This window comes from Crassostrea angulata, chromosome 7 (assembly GCF_025612915.1).
Source record: "Crassostrea angulata isolate pt1a10 chromosome 7, ASM2561291v2, whole genome shotgun sequence".
Classification (NCBI taxonomy): Eukaryota; Metazoa; Mollusca; class Bivalvia; order Ostreida; family Ostreidae; genus Magallana; species Magallana angulata.
Window position 1 is genome coordinate 35606104 of NC_069117.1, and position 12860 is coordinate 35618963.

The window sequence follows — 12860 nt, forward strand, 5'->3', positions numbered from 1 at the left end:
TTGGTAAACAGTATTGCTCTAAACTATTGCATCAATATAGATGTATTTGAAATTCATATTATGAATTAAACAATACAATTGCAAAATTACAGCAAACATTTTTAGGAGCAACACAAACAAATACAGAGACAAATCTCTCTCACCCTCTCTCATCCTTTATCTCTGTATCTGTTTGTGTTGCTCCTAAATTTTTTTTGGCGTAATTTTGTAATTGTATTGTTTCATAATATGAATTTCAAATACATCTATATAGATGAAATGGTTTTGAGCTATACTGTTTACCAATATAGTACGTATCCTTGTTTCTCTCCATCAAATTGTCCTTTGATTATTTTTTGCGTTTGATTTTTACAATGTACGAATTAACACATTTTTTATCATCTGTAAATGTATTATACTGTGTTTTAGGTGTGCGCATTGTTTGAAATAATGTAGTAATCAATATTATTGAACTGAATAATGTTTGCAGTGTTTGGTAATGCCATAAATCAGATCTGATCGTACCGGTGTTGATGTACGATCAGCAAGGGATAATCATCTTCACAAGGACTGAAAATTATTCCTACTTATAATTGTCAACATGTTGTGTTTATATTGTTTTGAAAATTTGCATATAATCAAACAATGTGAAACGTTTGTGAAACGTTTGGGCGAGACTAAAATTCGAATCAAGTTGTATTTTTTGGTAAGAATTTTTTTCCCGAATTATTACTATTAATTTTAGGCGCAATAACCTGATTATTTCCATCGCCTTTTCAATATTAGAGAGAGAGATAGGTAGAGAGAGAGAGAAAGGAAGATAGAAAGAAATTGCATTGCGGAGAAAAGTTTAAGAATAAAAACAGGTACAACTAGTAGACTAACTGTTCATGGAACAATTAGAAGGTTTTTGCACCATTCATTTGCTCTCTTAATTTGTTCTAATCCTTTGCAGAAGATCGGTAAATTTAAAAAACAAATGTTTGGTTCTACAAAGCGGTATCGATCCGAGAACCCTAAGATTCTTAGGCGAGAGTGTTACCACTAAGCTTTGTCGCTTGTTAATTGACAGAAGGTAAAAATTTGTTGAGTTGTGTAGTCAATGTGGTAATGATAGAAAGAAGAGATGGAGCGTTCTTCCGTCCATATGAAGTCGATACCCAATGTTGTGAAACCTTTAGAATAGATAGGCGCCTAGCGATTGGTTGAGAGGGCAGTATTTGTTCATCAGTTTATTAATAAAAATCAGTGCCGCTTGTCAAGACTGTGACCGGATAGCGTTAGCTAAGAAATGAACAGGCCAAGTCAAACTCTGGTCGTGAGCGGCTATTCGAAGGTGTTGGAATGTCACTTTGGGTTAACTGAGGAGCATTCTCCTAAATTCAAATGAAATCGGGGTCTGGGATGGAAGAGTTATCCTTTGTCTTTTTCTCTTATCTCCTTCTTATCTATCTGTTCATCAAAATACTCTCTCTCTCTCTCTCTCTCTCTTTCTCTCTTTCTCTCTCTCTCTCTAAAATTGAAAAGGCGATGAAAATAAACAGGTTATTGCGCATAGAGGCCGTCTGTAAGAAATAATAGTAATAATTCGGAAAAAATATTTCTGACCCAAAAAGGCAACTCGATTTGCATATTAGTCTCGCCCCAACGTTTCACAAACGTTTCACATTGTTTGATAATATGCAAATTTTCAAAACAATGTAAACACAACATGTTGACGATTATAAGTAATAAAACTTTTCATTCGTTATGAAGATGTTTACCTCTTGCTGATCGTATATCACGGACGGTACGGTCAAATCTGATGATTGTCATTAACCGAACACTGCAAACATTATTCAATTCAATGATATTGATTACTACATGTTTCCAAACAATACACAAACTTAAAACACAATTAATACATTTAAAGATGATAAAAAGTTTGTTATGGATGCGTACTGTATTGGTAAACAGTATTGCTCTAAACTATTGCATCAATATAGATGTATTTGAAATTCATATTATGAATTAAACAATACAATTGCAAAATTACAGCAAACATTTTTAGGAGCAACACAAACAAATACAGAGACAAATCTCTCTCACCCTCTCTCATCCTTTATCTCTGTATCTGTTTGTGTTGCTCCTAAATTTTTTTTGGCGTAATTTTGTAATTGTATTGTTTCATAATATGAATTTCAAATACATCTATATAGATGAAATGGTTTTGAGCTATACTGTTTACCAATATAGTACGTATCCTTGTTTCTCTCCATCAAATTGTCCTTTGATTATTTTTTGCGTTTGATTTTTACAATGTACGAATTAACACATTTTTTATCATCTGTAAATGTATTATACTGTGTTTTAGGTGTGCGCATTGTTTGAAATAATGTAGTAATCAATATTATTGAACTGAATAATGTTTGCAGTGTTTGGTAATGCCATAAATCAGATCTGATCGTACCGGTGTTGATGTATGATCAGCAAGGGATAATCATCTTCACAAGGACTGAAAATTATTCCTACTTATAATTGTCAACATGTTGTGTTTATATTGTTTTGAAAATTTGCATATAATCAAACAATGTGAAACGTTTGTGAAACGTTTGGGCGAGACTAAAATTCGAATCAAGTTGTATTTTTTGGTAAGAATTTTTTTTCCGAATTATTACTATTAATTTTAGGCGCAATAACCTGATTATTTCCATCGCCTTTTCAATATTAGAGAGAGAGATAGGTAGAGAGAGAGAGAAAGGAAGATAGAAAGAAATTGCATTGCGGAGAAAAGTTTAAGAATAAAAACAGGTACAACTAGTAGACTAACTGTTCATGGAACAATTAGAAGGTTTTTGCACCATTCATTTGCTCTCTTAATTTGTTCTAATCCTTTGCAGAAGATCGGTAAATTTAAAAAACAAATGTTTGGTTCTACAAAGCGGTATCGATCCGAGAACCCTAAGATTCTTAGGCGAGAGTGTTACCACTAAGCTTTGTCGCTTGTTAATTGACAGAAGGTAAAAATTTGTTGAGTTGTGTAGTCAATGTGGTAATGATAGAAAGAAGAGATGGAGCGTTCTTCCGTCCATATGAAGTCGATACCCAATGTTGTGAAACCTTTAGAATAGATAGGCGCCTAGCGATTGGTTGAGAGGGCAGTATTTGTTCATCAGTTTATTAATAAAAATCAGTGCCGCTTGTCAAGACTGTGACCGGATAGCGTTAGCTAAGAAATGAACAGGCCAAGTCAAACTCTGGTCGTGAGCGGCTATTCGAAGGTGTTGGAATGTCACTTTGGGTTAACTGAGGAGCATTCTCCTAAATTCAAATGAAATCGGGGTCTGGGATGGAAGAGTTATCCTTTGTCTTTTTCTCTTATCTCCTTCTTATCTATCTGTTCATCAAAATACTCTCTCTCTCTCTCTCTCTCTCTCTCTCTCTCTCTCTCTCTCTCTCTCTCTCTAAAATTGAAAAGGCGATGAAAATAAACAGGTTATTGCGCATAGAGGCCGTCTGTAAGAAATAATAGTAATAATTCGGAAAAAATATTTCTGACCCAAAAAGGCAACTCGATTTGCATATTAGTCTCGCCCCAACGTTTCACAAACGTTTCACATTGTTTGATAATATGCAAATTTTCAAAACAATATAAACACAACATGTTGACGATTATAAGTAATAAAACTTTTCATTCGTTATGAAGATGTTTACCTCTTGCTGATCCTACATCACGGACGGTACGGTCAAATCTGATGATTGTCATTAACCGAACACTGCAAACATTATTCAATTCAATGATATTGATTACTACATGTTTCCAAACAATACACAAACTTAAAACACAATTAATACATTTAAAGATGATAAAAAGTTTGTTATGGATGCGTACTGTATTGGTAAACAGTATTGCTCTAAACTATTGCATCAATATAGATGTATTTGAAATTCATATTATGAATTAAACAATACAATTGCAAAATTACAGCAAACATTTTTAGGAGCAACACAAACAAATACAGAGACAAATCTCTCTCACCCTCTCTCATCCTTTATCTCTGTATCTGTTTGTGTTGCTCCTAAATTTTTTTTGGCGTAATTTTGTAATTGTATTGTTTCATAATATGAATTTCAAATACATCTATATAGATGAAATGGTTTTGAGCTATACTGTTTACCAATATAGTACGTATCCTTGTTTCTCTCCATCAAATTGTCCTTTGATTATTTTTTGCGTTTGATTTTTACAATGTACGAATTAACACATTTTTTATCATCTGTAAATGTATTATACTGTGTTTTAGGTGTGCGCATTGTTTGAAATAATGTAGTAATCAATATTATTGAACTGAATAATGTTTGCAGTGTTTGGTAATGCCATAAATCAGATCTGATCGTACCGGTGTTGATGTACGATCAGCAAGGGATAATCATCTTCACAAGGACTGAAAATTATTCCTACTTATAATTGTCAACATGTTGTGTTTATATTGTTTTGAAAATTTGCATATAATCAAACAATGTGAAACGTTTGTGAAACGTTTGGGCGAGACTAAAATTCGAATCAAGTTGTATTTTTTGGTAAGAATTTTTTTTCCGAATTATTACTATTAATTTTAGGCGCAATAACCTGATTATTTCCATCGCCTTTTCAATATTAGAGAGAGAGATAGGTAGAGAGAGAGAGAAAGGAAGATAGAAAGAAATTGCATTGCGGAGAAAAGTTTAAGAATAAAAACAGGTACAACTAGTAGACTAACTGTTCATGGAACAATTAGAAGGTTTTTGCACCATTCATTTGCTCTCTTAATTTGTTCTAATCCTTTGCAGAAGATCGGTAAATTTAAAAAACAAATGTTTGGTTCTACAAAGCGGTATCGATCCGAGAACCCTAAGATTCTTAGGCGAGAGTGTTACCACTAAGCTTTGTCGCTTGTTAATTGACAGAAGGTAAAAATTTGTTGAGTTGTGTAGTCAATGTGGTAATGATAGAAAGAAGAGATGGAGCGTTCTTCCGTCCATATGAAGTCGATACCCAATGTTGTGAAACCTTTAGAATAGATAGGCGCCTAGCGATTGGTTGAGAGGGCAGTATTTGTTCATCAGTTTATTAATAAAAATCAGTGCCGCTTGTCAAGACTGTGACCGGATAGCGTTAGCTAAGAAATGAACAGGCCAAGTCAAACTCTGGTCGTGAGCGGCTATTCGAAGGTGTTGGAATGTCACTTTGGGTTAACTGAGGAGCATTCTCCTAAATTCAAATGAAATCGGGGTCTGGGATGGAAGAGTTATCCTTTGTCTTTTTCTCTTATCTCCTTCTTATCTATCTGTTCATCAAAATACTCTCTCTCTCTCTCTCTCTCTTTCTCTCTTTCTCTCTCTCTCTCTAAAATTGAAAAGGCGATGAAAATAAACAGGTTATTGCGCATAGAGGCCGTCTGTAAGAAATAATAGTAATAATTCGGAAAAAATATTTCTGACCCAAAAAGGCAACTCGATTTGCATATTAGTCTCGCCCCAACGTTTCACAAACGTTTCACATTGTTTGATAATATGCAAATTTTCAAAACAATATAAACACAACATGTTGACGATTATAAGTAATAAAACTTTTCATTCGTTATGAAGATGTTTACCTCTTGCTGATCCTACATCACGGACGGTACGGTCAAATCTGATGATTGTCATTAACCGAACACTGCAAACATTATTCAATTCAATGATATTGATTACTACATGTTTCCAAACAATACACAAACTTAAAACACAATTAATACATTTAAAGATGATAAAAAGTTTGTTATGGATGCGTACTGTATTGGTAAACAGTATTGCTCTAAACTATTGCATCAATATAGATGTATTTGAAATTCATATTATGAATTAAACAATACAATTGCAAAATTACAGCAAACATTTTTAGGAGCAACACAAACAAATACAGAGACAAATCTCTCTCACCCTCTCTCATCCTTTATCTCTGTATCTGTTTGTGTTGCTCCTAAATTTTTTTTGGCGTAATTTTGTAATTGTATTGTTTCATAATATGAATTTCAAATACATCTATATAGATGAAATGGTTTTGAGCTATACTGTTTACCAATATAGTACGTATCCTTGTTTCTCTCCATCAAATTGTCCTTTGATTATTTTTTGCGTTTGATTTTTACAATGTACGAATTAACACATTTTTTATCATCTGTAAATGTATTATACTGTGTTTTAGGTGTGCGCATTGTTTGAAATAATGTAGTAATCAATATTATTGAACTGAATAATGTTTGCAGTGTTTGGTAATGCCATAAATCAGATCTGATCGTACCGGTGTTGATGTACGATCAGCAAGGGATAATCATCTTCACAAGGACTGAAAATTATTCCTACTTATAATTGTCAACATGTTGTGTTTATATTGTTTTGAAAATTTGCATATAATCAAACAATGTGAAACGTTTGTGAAACGTTTGGGCGAGACTAAAATTCGAATCAAGTTGTATTTTTTGGTAAGAATTTTTTTTCCGAATTATTACTATTAATTTTAGGCGCAATAACCTGATTATTTCCATCGCCTTTTCAATATTAGAGAGAGAGATAGGTAGAGAGAGAGAGAAAGGAAGATAGAAAGAAATTGCATTGCGGAGAAAAGTTTAAGAATAAAAACAGGTACAACTAGTAGACTAACTGTTCATGGAACAATTAGAAGGTTTTTGCACCATTCATTTGCTCTCTTAATTTGTTCTAATCCTTTGCAGAAGATCGGTAAATTTAAAAAACAAATGTTTGGTTCTACAAAGCGGTATCGATCCGAGAACCCTAAGATTCTTAGGCGAGAGTGTTACCACTAAGCTTTGTCGCTTGTTAATTGACAGAAGGTAAAAATTTGTTGAGTTGTGTAGTCAATGTGGTAATGATAGAAAGAAGAGATGGAGCGTTCTTCCGTCCATATGAAGTCGATACCCAATGTTGTGAAACCTTTAGAATAGATAGGCGCCTAGCGATTGGTTGAGAGGGCAGTATTTGTTCATCAGTTTATTAATAAAAATCAGTGCCGCTTGTCAAGACTGTGACCGGATAGCGTTAGCTAAGAAATGAACAGGCCAAGTCAAACTCTGGTCGTGAGCGGCTATTCGAAGGTGTTGGAATGTCACTTTGGGTTAACTGAGGAGCATTCTCCTAAATTCAAATGAAATCGGGGTCTGGGATGGAAGAGTTATCCTTTGTCTTTTTCTCTTATCTCCTTCTTATCTATCTGTTCATCAAAATACTCTCTCTCTCTCTCTCTCTTTCTCTCTTTCTCTCTCTCTCTAAAATTGAAAAGGCGATGAAAATAAACAGGTTATTGCGCATAGAGGCCGTCTGTAAGAAATAATAGTAATAATTCGGAAAAAATATTTCTGACCCAAAAAGGCAACTCGATTTGCATATTAGTCTCGCCCCAACGTTTCACAAACGTTTCACATTGTTTGATAATATGCAAATTTTCAAAACAATATAAACACAACATGTTGACGATTATAAGTAATAAAACTTTTCATTCGTTATGAAGATGTTTACCTCTTGCTGATCCTACATCACGGACGGTACGGTCAAATCTGATGATTGTCATTAACCGAACACTGCAAACATTATTCAATTCAATGATATTGATTACTACATGTTTCCAAACAATACACAAACTTAAAACACAATTAATACATTTAAAGATGATAAAAAGTTTGTTATGGATGCGTACTGTATTGGTAAACAGTATTGCTCTAAACTATTGCATCAATATAGATGTATTTGAAATTCATATTATGAATTAAACAATACAATTGCAAAATTACAGCAAACATTTTTAGGAGCAACACAAACAAATACAGAGACAAATCTCTCTCACCCTCTCTCATCCTTTATCTCTGTATCTGTTTGTGTTGCTCCTAAATTTTTTTTGGCGTAATTTTGTAATTGTATTGTTTCATAATATGAATTTCAAATACATCTATATAGATGAAATGGTTTTGAGCTATACTGTTTACCAATATAGTACGTATCCTTGTTTCTCTCCATCAAATTGTCCTTTGATTATTTTTTGCGTTTGATTTTTACAATGTACGAATTAACACATTTTTTATCATCTGTAAATGTATTATACTGTGTTTTAGGTGTGCGCATTGTTTGAAATAATGTAGTAATCAATATTATTGAACTGAATAATGTTTGCAGTGTTTGGTAATGCCATAAATCAGATCTGATCGTACCGGTGTTGATGTACGATCAGCAAGGGATAATCATCTTCACAAGGACTGAAAATTATTCCTACTTATAATTGTCAACATGTTGTGTTTATATTGTTTTGAAAATTTGCATATAATCAAACAATGTGAAACGTTTGTGAAACGTTTGGGCGAGACTAAAATTCGAATCAAGTTGTATTTTTTGGTAAGAATTTTTTTTCCGAATTATTACTATTAATTTTAGGCGCAATAACCTGATTATTTCCATCGCCTTTTCAATATTAGAGAGAGAGATAGGTAGAGAGAGAGAGAAAGGAAGATAGAAAGAAATTGCATTGCGGAGAAAAGTTTAAGAATAAAAACAGGTACAACTAGTAGACTAACTGTTCATGGAACAATTAGAAGGTTTTTGCACCATTCATTTGCTCTCTTAATTTGTTCTAATCCTTTGCAGAAGATCGGTAAATTTAAAAAACAAATGTTTGGTTCTACAAAGCGGTATCGATCCGAGAACCCTAAGATTCTTAGGCGAGAGTGTTACCACTAAGCTTTGTCGCTTGTTAATTGACAGAAGGTAAAAATTTGTTGAGTTGTGTAGTCAATGTGGTAATGATAGAAAGAAGAGATGGGGCGTTCTTCCGTCCATATGAAGTCGATACCCAATGTTGTGAAACCTTTAGAATAGATAGGCGCCTAGCGATTGGTTGAGAGGGCAGTATTTGTTCATCAGTTTATTAATAAAAATCAGTGCCGCTTGTCAAGACTGTGACCGGATAGCGTTAGCTAAGAAATGAACAGGCCAAGTCAAACTCTGGTCGTGAGCGGCTATTCGAAGGTGTTGGAATGTCACTTTGGGTTAACTGAGGAGCATTCTCCTAAATTCAAATGAAATCGGGGTCTGGGATGGAAGAGTTATCCTTTGTCTTTTTCTCTTATCTCCTTCTTATCTATCTGTTCATCAAAATACTCTCTCTCTCTCTCTCCCTCTCTCTCTCTCTCTCTCTCTCTCTCTCTCTCTCTCTCTCTCTCTCTCTCTCTCTCTAAAATTGAAAAGGCGATGAAAATAAACAGGTTATTGCGCATAGAGGCCGTCTGTAAGAAATAATAGTAATAATTCGGAAAAAATATTTCTGACCCAAAAAGGCAACTCGATTTGCATATTAGTCTCGCCCCAACGTTTCACAAACGTTTCACATTGTTTGATAATATGCAAATTTTCAAAACAATATAAACACAACATGTTGACGATTATAAGTAATAAAACTTTTCATTCGTTATGAAGATGTTTACCTCTTGCTGATCGTATATCACGGACGGTACGGTCAAATCTGATGATTGTCATTAACCGAACACTGCAAACATTATTCAATTCAATGATATTGATTACTACATGTTTCCAAACAATACACAAACTTAAAACACAATTAATACATTTAAAGATGATAAAAAGTTTGTTATGGATGCGTACTGTATTGGTAAACAGTATTGCTCTAAACTATTGCATCAATATAGATGTATTTGAAATTCATATTATGAATTAAACAATACAATTGCAAAATTACAGCAAACATTTTTAGGAGCAACACAAACAAATACAGAGACAAATCTCTCTCACCATCTCTCATCCTTTATCTCTGTATCTGTTTGTGTTGCTCCTAAATTTTTTTTGGCGTAATTTTGTAATTGTATTGTTTCATAATATGAATTTCAAATACATCTATATAGATGAAATGGTTTTGAGCTATACTGTTTACCAATATAGTACGTATCCTTGTTTCTCTCCATCAAATTGTCCTTTGATTATTTTTTGCGTTTGATTTTTACAATGTACGAATTAACACATTTTTTATCATCTGTAAATGTATTATACTGTGTTTTAGGTGTGCGCATTGTTTGAAATAATGTAGTAATCAATATTATTGAACTGAATAATGTTTGCAGTGTTTGGTAATGCCATAAATCAGATCTGATCGTACCGGTGTTGATATACGATCAGCAAGGGATAATCATCTTCACAAGGACTGAAAATTATTCCTACTTATAATTGTCAACATGTTGTGTTTATATTGTTTTGAAAATTTGCATATAATCAAACAATGTGAAACGTTTGTGAAACGTTTGGGCGAGACTAAAATTCGAATCAAGTTGTATTTTTTGGTAAGAATTTTTTTTCCGAATTATTACTATTAATTTTAGGCGCAATAACCTGATTATTTCCATCGCCTTTTCAATATTAGAGAGAGAGATAGGTAGAGAGAGAGAGAAAGGAAGATAGAAAGAAATTGCATTGCGGAGAAAAGTTTAAGAATAAAAACAGGTACAACTAGTAGACTAACTGTTCATGGAACAATTAGAAGGTTTTTGCACCATTCATTTGCTCTCTTAATTTGTTCTAATCCTTTGCAGAAGATCGGTAAATTTAAAAAACAAATGTTTGGTTCTACAAAGCGGTATCGATCAGAGAACCCTAAGATTCTTAGGCGAGTGTGTTACCACTAAGCTTTGTCGCTTGTTAATTGACAGAAGGTAAAAATTTGTTGAGTTGTGTAGTCAATGTGGTAATGATAGAAAGAAGAGATGGAGCGTTCTTCCGTCCATATGAAGTCGATACCCAATGTTGTGAAACCTTTAGAATAGATAGGCGCCTAGCGATTGGTTGAGAGGGCAGTATTTGTTCATCAGTTTATTAATAAAAATCAGTGCCGCTTGTCAAGACTGTGACCGGATAGCGTTAGCTAAGAAATGAACAGGCCAAGTCAAACTCTGGTCGTGAGCGGCTATTCGAAGGTGTTGGAATGTCACTTTGGGTTAACTGAGGAGCATTCTCCTAAATTCAAATGAAATCGGGGTCTGGGATGGAAGAGTTATCCTTTGTCTTTTTCTCTTATCTCCTTCTTATCTATCTGTTCATCAAAATACTCTCTCTCTCTCTCTCTCTCTCTCTCTCTCTCTCTCTCTCTCTCTCTCTCTCTCTCTCTCTCTAAAATTGAAAAGGCGATGGAAATAAACAGGTTATTGCGCATAGAGGCCGTCTGTAAGAAATAATAGTAATAATTCGGAAAAAATATTTCTGACCCAAAAAGGCAACTCGATTTGCATATTAGTCTCGCCCCAACGTTTCACAAACGTTTCACATTGTTTGATAATATGCAAATTTTCAAAACAATATAAACACAACATGTTGACGATTATAAGTAATAAAACTTTTCATTCGTTATGAAGATGTTTACCTCTTGCTGATCGTATATCACGGACGGTACGGTCAAATCTGATGATTGTCATTAACCGAACACTGCAAACATTATTCAATTCAATGATATTGATTACTACATGTTTCCAAACAATACACAAACTTAAAACACAATTAATACATTTAAAGATGATAAAAAGTTTGTTATGGATGCGTACTGTATTGGTAAACAGTATTGCTCTAAACTATTGCATCAATATAGATGTATTTGAAATTCATATTATGAATTAAACAATACAATTGCAAAATTACAGCAAACATTTTTAGGAGCAACACAAACAAATACAGAGACAAATCTCTCTCACCATCTCTCATCCTTTATCTCTGTATCTGTTTGTGTTGCTCCTAAATTTTTTTTGGCGTAATTTTGTAATTGTATTGTTTCATAATATGAATTTCAAATACATCTATATAGATGAAATGGTTTTGAGCTATACTGTTTACCAATATAGTACGTATCCTTGTTTCTCTCCATCAAATTGTCCTTTGATTATTTTTTGCGTTTGATTTTTACAATGTACGAATTAACACAATTTTTATCATCTGTAAATGTATTATACTGTGTTTTAGGTGTGCGCATTGTTTGAAATAATGTAGTAATCAATATTATTGAACTGAATAATGTTTGCAGTGTTTGGTAATGCCATAAATCAGATCTGATCGTACCGGTGTTGATATACGATCAGCAAGGGATAATCATCTTCACAAGGACTGAAAATTATTCCTACTTATAATTGTCAACATGTTGTGTTTATATTGTTTTGAAAATTTGCATATAATCAAACAATGTGAAACGTTTGTGAAACGTTTGGGCGAGACTAAAATTCGAATCAAGTTGTATTTTTTGGTAAGAATTTTTTTTCCGAATTATTACTATTAATTTTAGGCGCAATAACCTGATTATTTCCATCGCCTTTTCAATATTAGAGAGAGAGATAGGTAGAGAGAGAGAGAGAGAGAAAGGAAGATAGAAAGAAATTGCATTGCGGAGAAAAGTTTAAGAATAAAAACAGGTACAACTAGTAGACTAACTGTTCATGGAATAATTAGAAGGTTTTTGCACCATTCATTTGCTCTCTTAATTTGTTCTAATCCTTTGCAGAAGATCGGTAAATTTAAAAAACAAATGTTTGGTTCTACAAAGCGGTATCGATCCGAGAACCCTAAGATTCTTAGGCGAGAGTGTTACCACTAAGCTTTGTCGCTTGTTAATTGACAGAAGGTAAAAATTTGTTGAGTTGTGTAGTCAATGTGGTAATGATAGAAAGAAGAGATGGAGCGTTCTTCCGTCCATATGAAGTCGATACCCAATGTTGTGAAACCTTTAGAATAGATAGGCGCCTAGCGATTGGTTGAGAGGGCAGTATTTGTTCATCAGTTTATTAATAAAAATCAGTGCCGCTTGTCAAGACTGTGACCGGATAGCGTTAGCTAAG